Here is a 19,094-nt window from a genome sequence, read left to right on the forward strand (position 1 = left end):
CCCCTACTCTACAAATTTGATTATGCCCAAATCAAGTCTCTGACCTGTTACAAACAGACGTCTCCATCAAAGAATAGAATTAGTATCATCTTCAGAGCCACTTACATTAGAAAGCAGTAGAGCCTACACAAGAAAACCATCCATTCTTTATCAATGATACGAAGAACAAAACTCTTGGGCTGGAAAGACAGCTCGCTGGACAGACTGCTTGCTGTGTAAGCATGAGCACCCAAGGTCAGATTCTCAGCACCCACGTAAGAAAGTGGGGCACGGCAGCATGCACCTGTAGCCCCAGTCAGGGCTGGAGAGACAGACAGATCCCAGAGCTCGCCGTTCAGCTAATCTATCCATTAGTGAGGACTAGGTTCAGTGAGACACCATGTCTCAAGAAATACAGTGAAGAACAATAGAGAAAGACATCCTTTGGCCTCTGTACATGCATGTACAGGGATATGTATCATACATATCACACACATAAACACACATATACACACATCTTACCTGTATCTATAAAATCACTTCTACACACATATTTTAATACCTGGAACATTTTATTAATAATATCAGTGCATTTTACTTATTGTTTATAATGCTATACAAACAGTATACAGGAGGGGGAAAGCCACAGTAGTGTAACTCAAGACCAACATATTCTAGTAATCTTTCTTCATAGATATTAAAACTTAGCAATTCTTTGCTATTCTATACATTTGAATGTACTCCTGATGCCCACTGTAATACTTCTTACAATAAGATATAACCCAACCGCATTATGATTCAGCATGGCAGTAGTGGTGTTCCTGTGGGTGGGGTGGAGGTGACACTGACCTGGTAATTGGTGGCTGCACTTTGGTCCTCAGGTACGAAGTCTTAGAGGTTTCCTTCAGTTAAACTTTTAGAAAGCTGACAGATATTTAAACTGTCGTCAGCATGGTGGGAAAGTGTCCAACACTGCAACACAAGAGAAATTCATTGTCCATGTGCCCATACTATGAGGAATGTGGCAAACCCCACCGGTGACACCTAGGGCCACAGCTGCTAAAGCTCGATAGCCCTAGGCTGCTATTGACAAGAGGAAAGCACCCAGTCCTCAGGCTGAAGCTGAATCCATACATGAAGCACTGGGCCCTGACTCCCCCTGCAAGGGGTAATTAGTGAGCGTGAGAGCTACTGAAAAAAATTTTTTTTCATTTTCTTTTAAGACAGAGCCTAGAATGGCCTTAAACTCCAATGGTGATCCTCCTGCCTGAGTGTCTGAGATACGGACATCTCTTCAGATGCCCAGTGCCATTTCAGCTTGTCAAGGGCACTGGGCACCAACCTTTCCTGAATTGCCAAAAGCCTGTCTGCAGGAGACGACATGACTCACACACAATGCCACAATGCACCTCAGAACACCATCAGAACTGAAGCGTCCTGCCAAATCTGGGTAAGGAAAGGTCTGATCTTACTCCCCAATGATCACAGAGAAACAAATCAACGTGCACTCATTTCCTCTGTTCATAAGGATGGCCAAACACTGCCAATTTTTCCCATCATGTCTACACATTAAACGCTGGCTTATAAATAAATGTTTTTGCTTATATTTTTCCAATAGTATTAAGCTATTATAAAAAAGAAAAGAGCCGGGCGTGGTGGCGCACGCCTTCAATCCCAGCACTCGGGAGGCAGAGGCAGGCGGATTTCTGGGTTCGAGGCCAGCCTGGTCTACAAAGTGAGTTCCAGGACAGCCAGAGCTATACAGAGAAACCCTGTCTCGAAAAAACCAAAAACAACCGCCACCCCCCCCCCAAAAAAAACAAAAAAAGAAACAAAAGAAACACACACATATAACCCACAACATGAAAGACGTGAAACTGACAAGAGAAAAAAAGGAAGCATGGGGAAGAAGTGGGTGGAGGAAAGAGAAAGAGGAGGGCCTGGGGTGTGGAAGATGGGGGGGAGGCATGCTCAGAACACAATATACATGAGAACTGGAAAGGATGAAATAACAAAAACAAAAGGAAAAAAGAAGTGGGGGGCTTTAACTTTATTTCAATTCATTTATCAAGTCAACAGTTAAACTCTGAATCTCCCAATTTAGGAGAGGAAGTGTGGGTCCATCACAGAGGAAGTGTGGGTCCATCACAGAGTAAACACCAACAACATGCAGGCCAACCACGAAATAAGCAGCTCCTGCAATTCTGCCAGCTCTCGGGCAGAATTATACAGCTCAAGGTTTTCAGGAAAAGGCTGCTCTTAACCCACACTCATTATCAGAACCATCACTGCCAGGTTTCAGGAACGCCACCCCACATGGCAGGCTGTCGACTCCTGTTTTCTGAGTGAGCTGTTATTCGTCACTGACAGCATCCATTAAGTGACTTTGAAAGACGGGATCATTCCAACCAGATGCCCAGCTTGCTCTTCCCAGTAGAACCCTCCAAGACCCTGCTTGGCCCACAGTTTACACCCAGACACTTCTGTGTAAGGAATGCTACAGTCTATAAATCTGAAAGAAAAACTACTTGTGGACAAGCTGTCTGGGTATGTTCTCACTGATGGCTGACAGTGCTTTAAACTTTAGAGGTTTCTTCCTCGCCCCACTTTGTGTAGCCCTGGCATTCACTGTAGACCAGACTGGCATAGAACTCAGAGAGATCTACCTGCCTCTGCTTCCTGAGTGCACTACTACTGCATGTTCAGTTTAAAAAACAAAAAACAAAACCACCAAACATATAAACACGTACAATAAAGATGTCACATGTATTGCAATGCCCTGAAAAATTAAGGCCACATAAAGGGTAAGTATGAGAGGAGACTTTCCCGTATGGTATGCGACTCCAGCCAAGCGTGCTAAGCACACCATTTGGTCAGTCCCAGCCCCCTCACCCCACTTCTCCATCTGACAGCAGGAGACTGTGAGTCTTCACTAAACACACATCTCCCTGCCCCCACATCCCTTCTCCCTCTGTTCTGTCTGTCTTCTGAGGCAGCTTTACTATGCAGTCTCTGCTGGCCTGGAATAGTCTTGAACTCAGAGAAATCCCCCTGCCTCTGCCTTCTGAGTACATGAAGTCCTCTTTTCCTTCTTTTTTGAGACAGGGTTTTGCTATGTAGCCCAGGCTGGCCTTTAATTCATCTCTCTGCTTCAGTCCCTTAAGTACTGATCTGTATAGGTGTAATCTACCATGCTTGGCCTAAACATGACAACAATCAGAAGTTCCGGGTATCAAGCCGGGATGCACACGCAGGCCACACCCCCTGCCTCCTGCACACACCCACATAGCACCTCCTTAACTGCCTGGCTGATTTGGCCTGGGAAATGTGCTGCTGTGCCCTGCTCGCTCTGTTCTCCCCCGTCCCGCCCTTCCCGTCTCTGACTAACACCCCAGCTCCGCTCACTCTGGCCCGCGCACTGTGTAGCTTGTTTCTCCACAGCCTGTGCTCTGGAGCTGAAGTGATCCTGTAGGGCAACAGGCACAGCTGTGTTTTCACCACAGAGGTGAGGTGGCAGGAAAAGAGGACACCCCAAACTGCTTCTCCAGCCATGTAAGCAACAGGGCAGGGCAGGCAGGGCAGGCAGGGCAGGGCAGGCAGGGCAGGGCGGGGCGGAGCACAGGTAGTGTTTGTGTCTAGTATCTGGGTGTGAGTATCTGGGTGCAAGTGAAGGTTTACTTTCTAAGTAGTCAGTAATAAGGAACATGTAGGGGGAAAAAAAAAAATCAACATTTTAGATGCGTCTTAGTTCCTGACCGGGTAGCCTCAAAAACAAAAACAAAAATACCACTTAAAAAGTCAATTCAATTAAAAAAAAATTTAGTCATTTTACTATGAGATCATTTTATTACACACTCAGATATTGAACTTAAGTAACTCATACTTAGGCTAAAACTGTCTCACAGGCCACTGAGTGAGGTCTTAAAATCAGTAAATAGATATGACTGGAAAGATAAACTGAATTTGCTCCAATCATGTAGCCTGACATAAATCTGTATAAAACCAGTATGGGTCAGAACTTAAAACTCAGAGATAGCCGGGCTGTGGTGGTGTACGCCTGTAATCCCAGCACTTGGGAGGCAGAGGCAGGCGGATTTCTGAGTTTAAGGCCAACCTCGTTTACAGAGTGAGTTCCAGGACAGCCAGGACTGCACAGAGAAACCCTGTCTCAAAACAAAAACAAAAACAAAAAACTCAAAAAAACTCAGAGATAATGCACAAAATAGGTATTTTGACATTTGTTCACAGAATAGTGCATTATCTTCAAAACCCAGTCTATACCTGGGCATGGTGGTGCACACCTACTGTCCCAGGCTGGGACATGTGAGACTGGAGGATAAAAAGCTCAAAGCCAGCCTGGACATAAATACCTGGTGGATTCAAGGCCTGCCTGGGTTATATGAGACCTTTACTAAAAACAGAAACAAAGCCCAGAGCCAGGCCAAGCCAAATGAAAGAAAGCCAGTATGTGTGAGATAAACAGGGACCACTGTGCTTAAAGCCACTAAGGCTAAATATGGAGACACGTCACTGTTCCTAGTGAATCCAGGGGCGCCTTCTTAGGTGGAAAGTACTAAACTATCTCAGAAGATTCAACACTCCACCCTGGCACCCCTGGGCTCAGAAGGGCTACTTGTCTGTCTGTGCTAAGACAGTGACAACACTCCATATGGTCCTACCACTCTTGGTTTTGTTTGTTTGTTTGTTTGGTTTGGTTTTTTTGCATCAGGCCAGAGAAGAAAACCATGCTAACATGCTATAACAAAATGATTTTCTGATTTTAAAAAGTAGTTTTTAGCCAAGTGTGCTGGTGCACACCTGCAACCCAGCATCTGGGAGACTAAGGCGAAGGATGTTGAGAGGCCAGCTTCATAGCACAGTAATACTCAGGGGATCTCTTCTCACTACTAATTCCTTAAAAACAAAACCCTACCGCCAAGTTACAAAGCACAATTTCATTTTATGGAATTTTAAAATATTAAGTAATATAAACTTAATTAGCAATACTTTAAATCTTTTCTCAGTTGAAGATACAAGACTATTTACATTTCTATAATATTCGTTAATGGGCTGAATGAACCCTTACTTACCCCAAGCTCATGTAGAATCTTAATTCCTAGAATTTCAGAATGAGACTGACTCTGAAGACACACACAGAGCCCCCTGCCTCACCTTTTTTGGCAGTATTGGTGATTGAACCCAGGGCCTTGAACTTGTTAGGCAAGTGCTCTCTACCCCCGAGCTGACTCCCAGCCCCAGAGACTTTTCAGAGGCAATTAAGGTAAAATGAGGTCATTGCACACTGTGCATGGACCGAGAGACTTCGGAGGACTCAGTCATAAATGAGATGTCTATCAAACTTCTCCCCTCAAGGCTCAGGGATCTATGTGAGAGAGGAGGTGGGGAGGCCGGAGTTGGTAAGGGAGCGACCCCAAGGAACCAGGGTCATCCGGATCCAGCGGCACTGATAGGAACTGCCAGACTACAAGAGCACCCTCCAAACCTGCACGGGTTCAAACAAGGCAAGAGTCCAGCATGGAGAAGGGAGGCAGGCACAGGAGTGAGAGGTCACACTCCTCCACAAGGACTCACTCCTAACCTTCCCAGCTATTAGCAACGGACACAGGTGGGACAAGGGAAACCGGGCTCCTCTAACCAAGTGCCCCTGGCTACATCACAGAGTAGGCCCAGTGCCCAGGAGAAGTCGCCAATGCAAAATGGACTCCATGGTGTTTTTTGTTATTTTTCTTATTGAGTTTATTTTTGTTCTGCTTTTCAGGGTTTTGATTCTTATTTTGCTGAGAGACAAGAGAATGAACCAGAAGGTGGATGGTGGGATGGCGGGAAAGGGAAACAATATGATCAAAATACATGTATGAAAAATCTTAATAAAAAAAAAAATTGGTCACTACGATCCTTAATCCAATGACTGGTACCCTATGAGAGAAAATAGAATACAGACCAGTCAGGGAAAGTGCAAGGCGAGAATCCACTCTGATTAGAACAGTGCTCTAAGCTTTTAGCCAACGATAACAATATGCGAAAAAATACATTTTTTTTTGTTTTAATTTAAACCACCCAGACTGTGGTGGCAAAATAAAACAATATACTAGCTACTTACTTTTCTTTTGTTTGTTTGTTTCCTATGTCCTGGATGGCCTGGACCTGGCTGTGTAAAGTAGGCTGATTTCAAACTTACAACCTTCCTGCTCTGCTCCCAAGTGCTAGTGTGTCGCTAGACCCTGCTTTCTATTCTTTTGGGGGAGGGGTGTTATTTATATATTTTATGTACACAGACGCTATGTCTGCATGTATGTCAGCACACCAGAAGAGAGGGCATGAGATTGTGTGCTGCCACGTGGGGCTCTTAAATGCTGAGCCATCTCTCCAGTCCCACTTTCTACTCTGAGCTTTCTCTACCATGTGATGACTGACTCTAACATCCCCTTCCTCACACAGCTTCCCCTACCATGTGAGGACTGACGGTAACATCCCCTTCCTCACACAGCTTTCCCTTTTCTCCAAGCCATGCAATAAACAGCATTACAATAAAAACAACACTTTGGAAATACGTTTTAGAGATTGTGCATTTCAGGACTCTGAATTATCCTGAAAGATGATCTGAATAATGCAGTTAGGGAGAAGTAACGTCGGTGCTGAGCGAGCAATACATTTATTTACCTGCAGTTAAGCTAAAACCCTTCAGGTTCAGCACTGAAACACTGGAGCACTCAATGCAAGGCAGACTCAAGGACCCCCAGACTCAAGGTTTATCTTACTATAAAAATGCTTACTGTGAACAAGGAAAACATGCATCACCAGTGCGCCAGCATTCTACACCATAACTTGCTAAGAATTCAAACAAGTAGTGAAAAAAGATAAGCTAAACATGAATATATGACAGACATTTCTAAGTGCACTTGACGTATCTTATCACAATCTTGGGTGAGAGATCAACACCATCCAGGTTAAAAATGGCGAAGATGAGGCATGGTAGCGGAACAACTTGTTTAAAGTCTTGTTTTTTTTTTTTTTTTGGTTTTTCGAGACAGGGTTTCTCTGTATAGTCCTGGCTGCCTTGGAACTCACTTTGTAGACCAGGCTGGCCTCTAACCCAGAAATCCGCCTGCCTCTGCCTCCCGAGTACTGATTAAAGGTGAGCGCCACCAAGCCCGGCTGCTTAAAGTCTTGTAGCTAGAATGTGGAAGAAACCAACTTTGAACCCAGTAAGCTTGACTCCAGAGGCTTCCTTGGAAACCGCTGCTCAGGGGCCTCATTCTACCTTAGGTGATAGAACAGACTCCGCGATGATCTACTTTGGTCCCTTTCACAGGTGAGGGTTATAAGAGCAGTTAGCGAGATCCAAAATTTGGATTTCTTCTTTCCACCCACCCACCCACCTATTTGTGTGCGTGCATGTGTGTTCACGTGTGTACACATGCCATGGCTTCTGTGTAGAGTTCAGAAGACAACTGGTCAGAGCTGGTTCTCTTTTATCAAGTGGTACCCAGGACTGAACACGGGTCATCAGGCTTGGCAGCAAATGTCCCTAATTGCCAAGCCACTCTGCAGGCTCCACCTCTTATTTCTAAAGTCTAGTCTAACTTGCTCTTTCGCTGTGTATGAATCTGTTCATCTGTCTCTCTCATTCTCTCTCTTCTATGCTGTCATCAAAGTTTACACGTGTACTGAAGAACAAGGGAAGCAACCTCATGCCCATAAACAAACAAGTATCTCACCCTCTGACTAAGGGCACCGGGACAATGCTACTGACAACCAGCTCTGCTACGAAGGCATGGTGGTGCACATCTGTAATCCCTGCACTCAGGAGGCTGAGGCAAGAGGATTCCCACAAGATCAAGGCAAGCCAGGACTACACAGTAAGACCCAGATTCAAAAACAAAACAAAACAAAAGAAAACCATGTCTGTCTACCTGAGTATCTGACTACACCCTTTCACTATTCTTACTGACATAAGACTACACCAGAAGAACCACAGTGTGAATGAAAATTAAGTAATAATTTTTAAAAATCATTTTTCATTGAAATTTTAAGAAATGACATCAGAAAGTTTGAGCTAATTTAGTACTTGCTAGTTAAGTTTAAATGAAATTAGATTTCAGCCTATCACATTCGTCTGTCTTTCAATTTTACCCATGGAGTCCTAGAAAACTCTGCTTTTCTGAAACAAAACCAGCGCAAGGGAACAATGGTTGTTTAGGTTGATTTTATCCTCAGTAAAACACTTCATGGGTCACCATTCTTGAGGCCGCCTGAATGGAAAAACCCTTCAACTGCTACACTGGATGAAGTCACTGGCTCCACAGGGACTGCAGAGACGAAATCCCAGTCTGCAACATTAACCACAACAGTCAAGATTATCTGGGTCTTAACTATGCTCGAAGCCTTTTTCCTGAACTGCAAAAACCTTCACATAAGCCAGTGGTTCTCAACCTTCCTAATACTGTGGCCCTTTAATACAGTTCTTCCTGATGTGGTGACCCCTAGCCACAAAATTACTTCGTTGCTACTTCATAACTGTAATTTTGGTAGTGCTATGAATTTTAATATAAATATGTGTTTATTCAGTCTTAGGCAACCCCGTGAAAGGGTAGCTTGACCCCCAAATGGTTGAGACCCACAGACTGACCAGTCAGCTCTCACTCTGCACCCCTGAGAAGCATCCACTTGAGCCCACCTCCAAGGACAGGACGTTATTTGTTATTTTCTTTTCAATGGAGCATAACAGTCTATCATTCACATGTCTAATTTACAAGTCAAAACAAACGTATTCCTTCCAGACCCCAACCCAGTAGGTTGATCTGATCCGAGGGGGAGACAGCATCTCCAGTTCCCCTAAAAGTCACTTTACGGGCATGTTCAACACATGTCCAAGCCAGTGATAGCTGTGCACTCCTTAGGAACAGAAAAGGACCCTCTTCTGCCCGGGTCAGCCCTTAGAGCCTTCTGCAACAAAAATGAAAGGTAGTCTCCGCTTCTAGTGAAAAAAACTTTACAGCTTCTCACCAAGTTACAACTTTTAACTTGTTAAAGGGTTGCTAAAAATACCACAGCTGATGCTGACATTAGACATGCAACAGAAATGAATGCAGCGCTGGAACTCAGGAGCCACTACCCCATTCTAGTCTACCAGTTTGTCCACTTACATATCTGCTTAGTGTTTCACAAGATTCAGAACTCTGTGGACAGCTACTGAGTCTGGTAGAAAGAGGAGGACGTGGAAGGGCTTTACTCACAGTAACTTGGAGACCGACTCCATTTAGGGGGTTAAATAGGGGAAATAATCCAAACTCAGCAGAGGTTTGTAGACTCTGTGACGAACGACAATGTGGTCAACAGAAACAGGGATGTCAGAACAGGAACTGGCTTTAGTGGGGAAATGATGACTTGGAGATGAGACAGGCTGAGGAAGAACTAAATACCCTCTAAGAGGAACCTGTGGGAGGGAGTCAGCTCGTACTCAGCAGCGCAAGGGCTTAGGACATGGAATCTCTCAAAAAATTATTTTGGCGTCTTCAATCTAAAGACATGGGGTAAGGCTGATGATATACAGGACCAGATCTGTACCCTCAAATACTTGGCCAGTTAAAAAACAGACTATACCCTGGCCTGGTAGCGCAGACTCATGATCCTAGCTACCTGGGAGGCAGGAGGATCTCAATGTCAAGGTTTGTCTGGACTACAGAGTGAGTTCAAGCTTGGGCAAATTTTAGTGAGACCCAGTCTCAATTTTTAAGAAAAGGAAGAAAAAAGCACGCCATCTCTCACAGCCCACGCCGTCCCTCACAGCCCACGCTCTATCCCCACTTCCCGTCGTTTTCCCTATGTTCTCCTTTCCTTAGTATCTGCAATCCCTATCGCTTTCCCCCTTTTCTGGTGTGTGCAAACGTGCATGCATGTAGAGGCCACAGGTCAGCAGCAGGTACCGCCTAAATCACTCTTCACCTCATCTTCTGAGACAGTCTGTCACTGACTCTGGAACTTCCTGGCTGGCAAGGCTAGCCGGTCACATGCCCCAGGGATCCTCTGGCTGCCTAGTGTTGAGTCCACAGGCCTGCAGCTGCACTGGCTGTTTGTAAGGGTGCTGCAGAGCAAAACTCTGGTCTTCACACTTATGCAATCAAGCACTGACTAACTGAAGCCAACTCCCCAGCCCCTTGTGCCTTGTTAAAGCAATATATCCTTGCTTCTCTTTCTACCCCTTCCCCCGTCTCCTGGACTCCACACAAGGTCCCACACATTTCAGTGCCCACTAGGCTCAGAGGCAGGAGTTTTTGTGCTAATTTTCTTTTCTAGTTTACTAACAATTATGGGTTATAATCTTTGTTGCTGAAACAGAATTCTTTTAACAGCAAAGACACACTGAGATGGAATATGTCAATGCACTTGATACACTGAGTTTGGATAGACTTTGCAATCTTTACTTCAAAGCTATGTGAAGTCCTGTCTTCAGTCCCCAAACCCTTGCCATCCTCCACCTCCACTCTCAATTCTCCATCCCTATTTCTTCCCCATCCATTCTCGTTTGCTCTTCAACTTATTCCTTTTAGATCAACAGGGAAGGTAGTCTTCAAATGCTTTAAATGAAAATTATCCTTGAAAATTTCTTAAATCTTATAAGCATACCACGCACAAAACCATTCATAAAAGTTGCAGGATGGCAGCATCTGGAGTGGAACAACTGGTAACTTGAATCTCTTGCCTTCATTTTATACACACACACACACACACACACACACACACACACACACAGGGGGGGATCTGAATGCACAGCTATATGGTCTCAAAAAAAAAAAAAATCATTGGCTCAGATGTGTTACATTATGACCTGCACAACTCTGTTTTCCTCAATCTAGGGACCTCAGCTATTTAGATTTATCTTATTTTATTAAGTTTATGAGTGTTTTGTCTACAGTGTCCATACGTGATAGTAGACATCAGAAGAAGATGTTGGATCCTCTGGAACTGGAGTGAAGGACGGTTCTGAGCTTCCATGTGTGTGCTGGTATTGAGTCTGGGTCCTCTGTAAGAGCACCAAGTGCTCTTAACCACTGAGGGTCTCTCTAGCCCAAACCATAGCTATTTAGAGACAAATTTAAAACAAAACCAACCGACAAACACTACTTCACTTTTGCTAAAGTAGACTTTTTAGTATCTTTTCTCTTCTTCCTCTCTTTCATTTGGACTGGGGTGGTCTCAAAGGAGAGCCTCTTGCCTCACCTCCAGAGAGCAGAAAGGGGTGTGTACATTAATTTCCATAACTCATGAGCCAAGTGCTAATAAAAACAATGTTCATAATAGTATCTCTCAATGACCGTTCCTACGAGGCACCTTGCTTAGTAGACCTATACAAACATGCTCTCAGTAGGTTCACACAATCGTTAAAACCAGAAAACTCTTCTGTTTCTAGCTCACAACTGAAGGGCTCTGAACTAGAAACAGCCCCTCTTCACCTCATGCCACTAAGCATCTCCAATGGCAGTCTCTAAGAAACACCGCAGAAAAGCTGAGAATTTAAACTCCTGTAAGATAACCAACTGGGAGCCCCATCAATGTGACTCTGATTTGGCCCAGATCTGTAACAAATCAGGGATATAGCACTCACCAAGAGAGTCTGAATGACTACTGTTAAGAACCCATGAAGTCCTGTGTACTGTTAATACAACTGGGGGGTAAATAAAAGCACAAACATTGGGGTTGGCAGTATGGCTCAGGTGGAAGGTTTGAAGTTCAAGCCCCATCCAGCACAGGATTAAGAGAAAAGCACAAAACAACCCCCCCCCCCAAAAAAAAAAAAAATTAAAGGAGACCAGCTGTCTTAGTTTGGGATTCTACTGATATACTAGAACACCACAATCAAAAGCAACTTGGGAGGAAAGGGTTCATCTTACAACTCTTAGCTCACACTCTATCACTGATGGAAGTCAAGGCAGGAACTTAACGTGGAAATCTGGACTGAGAAAATGAGGCAGAAGTCATTGAGGATTAGGAAAACAACTTAGCAGCTTGCTCAGCCAGTTTATATAGCACTCAGGCCCCAAGCCTAGGGAGAGCACCACCCAGAGTGGGCTGGGCACCCTCAACAACAATCATCAATCAAGAACATGCCCTACAGGCTTGCCCAGAGGCCAATCTGGTGGGGGCATTTTTCTCAATTGGGTTTCCTTCTTTCCAGATAACTCTAGCTTGTGTGAAGTTGACATAAACTAGCCAGCACACTAGGGTGAAACCAAATACTAAAATAAAAATTGGCCAATAGTTCCTAACATGTTCTCCAGAACTCACTCCATCCCCATTAGGTCAGATTCTTGTACATATATCTCTTTAAAATGACTACGATTGATCATGTGTGTAAGTCTGGCTCAGAATTCATGACAGTAAAATATATATACAGTACCTAACCAGAGGTATTTTCTCATAGGAAAGTCAATATTTTAGCCACTTCAGATATTGCAATTTCCAATTATGTCAGATATGGAAAAATCAAATTACACAAAGACAAGAAGGCAGATGGTTTAAACTAACAAGATGTACCATACTTTGTCAGTTCGTTATCTGTCTTAGTTTGTCTCTTAGGTGAGAACTTTAAACTAAATCCAGTGTTCGTATTAGGCACTGTGGAAGCTACAAAGACTTTATGCAGTCTAAGAATAATTTAACAAAATACACTAAACACACACACTAACTGTCTGCACAGAATGCTTTTCTTCATCTAACAGGACCAAAAATGACACTGAAAAGGTTAGAGGAAAGAATTCTCCCAGAGTTGAACATAGGAGTACATGCTGTAATCCCAACAGGAGGGGGAAAGCCACCCTGGGCTATGTAATCTTCAGAAACATAGTGAGACACAGTGCTCCACTCCTGATTAAGCAAAACAAACCCCTCCAGATCCAAAGGTATACCAAACAGGTCTTGTTTATTGTGTCAAAACATCAGTGAGATTATTCTGCTCTTCTGTTTGTCCAGGCCCTGGAAATCACTACCCCCTGGGTTTCCTGACGTCTCCTACCTCCGTTTATTCCCCTTCTCTACTCATGTAATGAGACACATCTTTTAGAGCTTTCCTGTTTTACTTCTAGGGTTGTTTTTTTTTTTTTTTTTTTTTTTTAACCCCTGCTGCTATTTTTGGGATAATGTATCTCTCCCTCCTAGGGCAATAAACTTTGTGTTTGCGGAGAGACCCTGCATACAGTTTCTTCTTTGTGCTTCCTCTCACTACATATCTGGAAACAATCATGGAACAGATCTGCAGGCCCCTAGAGTGGCTCTGAAACCTAGGAACCTGACTACTCAAAACTAATTACCTTCAGGAAGTCTACTCAGGAAGGCTGCAGACAACAGCCACTACAATCACCCTCTGTGATTAAAACGCCGCACCTCGCCTCTATCAGCTATAAATAACCAACAGGAAAATGAACTTGAGATGAAAATTTAAAATGCTAAAAATATGGAAAAATTAATAGGTGGTACTGCTGGCCACAGATGATGACTGGAGATTCAATGACATTAATGTCAGGACAAAGTCATTTGTACTTTGCAACTGCTAAAATGCCAAGACCTTAGTAGATCTTTACAGGGACTCTACAGAAACCTGAAAACAGAATTCCCAAGGCCTTTATCCATCCTTCTCTCTGAAACTGAAAACTACCTTTTATTTTAATGCTTTAAATTTCAGTTGATGATGCTGGTGTGCTAGACACAATCACATTACATGTATATTTGTTTCCTCTGAGGGTAAAATCCCACTATAAAAGAGGGGTGAGACGGTACTCAGAGGCCACAGGACCAGATTAATTATAAACCTAGCCAACTGAACCTGAATTTTGTTCAAATACTTCCTGTCTTTTGTTTCAACCTGCCATACATCTTCAAGGTTAACTGCAGTTTCCCTGAGCAACGGACCAGCCCACTTCAAATTGGGAGATGGGGATTCCTACTGCAAAGGCATTTACTGACCCCTCGGCACCATTTCATTTGAAAATATGGTATTATTCAGTGACTGTCAAACAATACACACTGCATTCCTACCCACACAAGGCCAGCTCTGCTGAAAGCTAACACACCCACCTTGCAATGAAATATGCGGATGCTTCCCTACTAAGTTCTCAGAGACGAAACTGGGTAGAAAGCAAAATCGAAAGGCAACTCAAACCTAAAAATCCCCTAAAAACTGGCTTCTCCCAAAAGAAACAGAAAGGGCGAGAAAGGTACAAAGGGCGATGCGAATAAGATAATGTATGATTTAAGCCGGGGAGCTCTCAACACTCAGAAAGAGAATACAGAATCTGGGGAGGCTGTAGGAGCAATCACAGGCTGGGGGGGATGGGAAGAGCTAAAAGAGGGGGAAAGGCCGCTTTGGCTGTTGGAGGCGTCTGTCTGGGTTTCGTCTTTTTTCTCCCCCTCGCCCATCCCTCATAAGGAAAACGCTGGTTTGTGTGTGTGTTGAAATCTTATACAGAACCCTAGTTCTGGACCCACGCTTGCCAGCAGGGACAGATGTGGGAAAGGATGCCTGAATTCGCGGGGGTCCAATATAGGGGCGGGGGCTGCAGCTTAGAAGACGGTACCCACCAGTACCACTCCGAGGCTAGGGCTGGGCAAAAGGCGACCTGGAGTGAGACAGGTCAGGAGCAGACCCCTGCTGAGGGGCGGAGGCTGGCGAGGGACAATGAACAATCGTAGGGACCCTGGAGGATGCCGCGACGCCTCCTCGGGGAATCCCGGGATCAGGAGGCGGCGGCCCCGCCCCCTAGGGGGACCATCCCTACCCCGACAGGGACTTCTGCCGAAAGCCACTCACGCTCCGGGCCAGGAGGCTCTCTCGGAAACCCAACCCTCCAGCATCGCAGAGCCTCGAGCCCGCGCTCCGTACCTGGCCTCGGCGCTCCGGGATCCTTCCCCGCCGCCGCCTCCGCCGCCCGCTCCCCATCCCCAGCCTCCTAGGACCCGCCCCTTACCCGCCGGCGGCAGTGACAGGCAGATACCACGGCCAATCATAGCCTTGCCCTTGCGGCTCTGAACCCAATCCTCGCCGCCCGAAGGCGGGGCTTCTCCAAAGTCATCCCGGCTCCTCCTGGGGCTGCAAGATCCCTTTTGTTTGGGAGAGCCAGGCTGGGATTGAGCTAGCGTCACTTCCGGGAGGAAGTACCCTCCTCTGGTCTGCTGGAGTCTGGGCTTGCTCTGGTCTCCGCCCTGGTTCTGCAACTTTTCAGGACCCTAGGAACACCTTGTGGTGGCTTAATTAAGGGTTTATCTAAAATGTGAATAAAAGAAGTGAGTTTTAGCGTTTGTTTTAGGATTAGTTATTGAAAACCTAGTAACGTGTCTTCTTTGCCTCTCTCTCTCTCTCTCTCTCTCTCATAACCCCTACCGACCTACCTTTCAGGGCGAAGCCAAATAACTGCAAACTTACCTAGTGTTTCCTCACACTGTGCTTGCCATTCATGTATGTGGGGCGCTCTTTTATATATTTGGGCCCCGTCATACCGTGGACCATGCGTTTGTAACGAAGCCGAACCAGCACAGTAGGGTGAGGGGAAATGGCTGTCCTTGTGAGCACAGGAATGCAGATCTTAGCGATAGAAACAAGACCTGGAGGGAAGGGATTGCACTCTGCCATACATAGCCTGCACTTCAGCTCCACAAGTGATTGAACTGGATGAATAACCGCATTGCTTTAAAGAACTTGTAACAAGTACATATAAGAAGCCAAGTATTTAGTCCACAAGTAACATGTTACCCTGAATACATTATTCCTGATCTTCACAATATTCAGCAAGAGAATATAAGGGACTGAATACGCCCTCTGCCCATGGTTCTCAACCTGTGGGTCACGACCCCTTAGCTAACCTTTATCTATAAAAATATCTACATTACAATCTAGAACAGCAAAATTACAGTTATGAAATAGCCGCGAAATTATGGTTGAGGGGGGTCATCACAACATGAGGAACTGTATTAAATGACAGTAGCACTAGGAAGGTTGAGAACCACTGCCCTAGGCAAACAGCCCTCGAGACAGGTACAGTTTACAGTCTGGGCAGAGAACTACCCAGCCCAAGAAATCATGGTTTAGAGGAAGTCAAACAGTATTTCTTGTCAACACAGCGCGTTCATCCATATACTATCTGTGTCAGTGCTGTGTGAGAAGACTGTCTTACCCTGTAATGTGGACAGCGCTGTGAGAATTTACGATGAAAAGATGGAGTCAGAGAAACCGAGAGAACCGGAGGACGTTTATAGAGTTAAGGACTGGAAAAGAAAAATGACAAGAATAACACCAAATCTGTGCCACAGTCTGCTAACCAGCCACCAGTTCCCACCTAGCCAGCCACCAGTTCCCACCTAGCCAGCCACCAGTTCCCACCAGGGGAGCCTGTTCAGAGGAAAGGGTGGTGATTAACATAGCAGCAGGGCAAAGCCAGCAACTCCATTGCAGGCTTGGAGACAGCATGAGGAGATGTTACAGTACAACCCCCCCCCCCTTGTGGAACAGTGACCTAGACTGTGAAGAGTCTCACAAAGACAGCATGTTCTGTATTCGGAAAGACAGCCACGTTGGATAGGGTATGCACACCTGTAAATCCCATCCTCTGGGAGATGGAGGCAGAGGAGAAGCAGGAATTCAAGATCTTTCTTGGCCACACAGTGTGCTGCAGACCACTACGGCCTACAGGAGACCTCTCAGAATAGGACACAATGCCTGAAGTGATTTAAAGGCACAGTATTAGGTATAGGAAGAGAACCACGGAGCCTGAAAAGAATCCATTTCCTCCTTCTTCCTTTGCTATGCCTGTGGGTATGCATGGAGGAAGTGTCTCACTGCCAGACAATGAGGCAGATGTAGGACAACAGGCTATTTTTCTGCTGGATTCTGACTCACTCCAAGATTTGCTCCAATGAATCAGCTTGCCCAGCCTTCCTCTCCCTCCCTTTGTAACTATGAATCCACCACCACCCATTCTACTCCAAAGCTGACCTAATGGAAACTGTACCATGTGACCCACATCCTTTACAGCACCCAGCAGCTCCCAATGCTCTGGTTTCTTTAGGCCCATTCCTGAGCCAGGGTAAAAAGGCTCAACAGGATGAGATCATCCTTGCCTTGTAAGACTCAGAGTCCTGAGAATGTTTAGATGACTTTCAACTTATCACCCCTGGGGTAGTGAACAGGCAGGGCTCTGAGCCTCAGATAACCTTCAGCCTTCAACAGTGTCTGTGAGTTCTGGAACCTTGTGATTTAATGTGGAAAACTTGTAAGTAGGCTTAGGGTCCTTGGCACATAGAGCAGGAAAATAGGCTCATGACATCTTGAAAAGGCAAACACGGTCCACCGTGTTCTGGGGTATTTGGTGTAATCAGCTTGTCCATTAATATTTATTAAATGGTTCCCGTGTTTCCGGCAATGACTTCATGTCATTTAAATGCTAAAAGATTGCAGTTTGGGTCAAGTTTTTTTTTTTTTTCCCCTTTCCCCTTTTTCCCTCAATTGGCAAATGTTGTAGGTAGATGTCCTAAGTGTTTGCTGCTGGCCTGGAAGGCCATGGTAGCGTAAGAGAGGTTAGACTGGAAATGAAGACAGCAAGCCCGGGGCTGATCACTGCCCTGTCAGAGACTGTTGTTAGCAAGTCACCCCCGAGTGGGCGGCTTAGAACAACACAGCACGTTCTCTCTGTCTGGAGGCCAGAGGTGGAAGCAGTTGTTGACAGGTTGTGTCCTTCTGGGGGCTGGGAAGACACCCATTCTATGACTGTCTCCTGATTTGTGGCTCCGGGCGCTCCTTGGCACTTCTTGGCTTCTTGCATCACCCAGTGTCTGCCTCTATCGCGACCTGGCTGCCTTCCCTTTTTCTATATGTCCTCCTCTTTCATAAAGACACCAGACATATGGGATTTAGAGAGTACTGTGACCGTTTTCTTTGTTGCGATGGAGTCTCTTTATATAGTCCATGCTGGCCTGGAAATCACAAATAGGTGGATTTATAAGCATGTACCTCTGTGCTTGGCTCATCTTCATCTTAACTCGTGACACTTACGAAGATCCTATTCCAAACCAGCCCACATTCTGAGGATTGGGGTGGACAGTTACTTTTAGAGGACCAGCTCAGTACTAATCTAGTTAACAATCTCCTCACTTAATCCTAATCCACTGTGTTAAATGGCACAAAAGAAATAGACAGATTCCTGAATATCATTGCAGGCTATGATATATATACATATATCATATACATACATACATACATATATATATATGTATATACATATACATATATATGTGTGTGTGTATTTATACACACATGCATATACATATATACACATATGTGTCTTATATATATTATATGATATGTTATAATATATAATGGTTTATAGTGTATATTATACCAATTAAATATTAAATTATGTCCAAGATATTGTAGAGTTAATTTACATAAAGCCTCTGTGTCAGTACCCTAGGAAGAATATTAATATTCCCATTTTTCCAGATTTGGAAATTGAGTACAAAGAGGCCCACAACTGAAGAATTGGGTCAATTTTTTTCTGAAATGGAGAACTTTGTAGGTAGACATTTTAAGTGTTTGGGAGGCAATGATAGAGTAAAGGAGGTTAGACTGGATAAATACAGAGTGCACCCTCATAATTACTGTGTTGCATCACCTCTCACCATACTCAGTGGGTTAGGACAATAGAGAATGCAGCAGCATCTTTTCAGTTTGTGGGGCTGGTGAGATGTGGGTAAAGGCCCCTGCTGCCAAGCCTGACTACTGGAGTTCTGTTCTTGAAACCCACGTGGCAGAAGGACAGAGTGAACTTCTACAGACTGTCCACTAAGTTTTAAAAATTGTATGTGCATTCGTGTTTTGTCCACATCTACATATATGTGAGGGCACCAGATCCCCTGGAACTGGAGTTACACAGTTGTGAGCTGCTATGTAGATGCTGGGAATTGAACCTGGGACCTCTGGAAGAGCAGCCACTGCTCGCAACCACTGACCCATCTCTCTAGACCATTATTTAACTTCTACACTCAAGTCATGGCAATGTGAGCACACACACAAATACATGAATAAGCATAATGAAAAAAATTTTTTTGAT

At 44.8% G+C, this 19,094-nt stretch overlaps 1 protein-coding gene across 1 annotated transcript in view; it reads right to left on the minus strand.

The window, feature by feature from the left end:
* Nucleotides 1–14,940, minus strand: part of Cttnbp2nl (CTTNBP2 N-terminal like) — a 45,605-nt gene extending 30,665 nt beyond the window's left edge. The window contains exons 1-2 of the mRNA XM_021196347.2: nucleotides 14,876–14,940; nucleotides 829–951 (exon numbers count right to left, since the gene is read on the minus strand). The gene's annotated coding sequence lies outside the window, so the exon portion shown is untranslated. The remainder of the gene's footprint in view (nucleotides 1–828; nucleotides 952–14,875) is intronic.
* Between the last annotated feature and the right edge of the window lie 4,154 nt (nucleotides 14,941–19,094).

The sequence above is a fragment of the Mus pahari genome, chromosome 4 (genome assembly GCF_900095145.1).
Source record: "Mus pahari chromosome 4, PAHARI_EIJ_v1.1, whole genome shotgun sequence".
Classification (NCBI taxonomy): domain Eukaryota; kingdom Metazoa; phylum Chordata; class Mammalia; order Rodentia; family Muridae; genus Mus; species Mus pahari.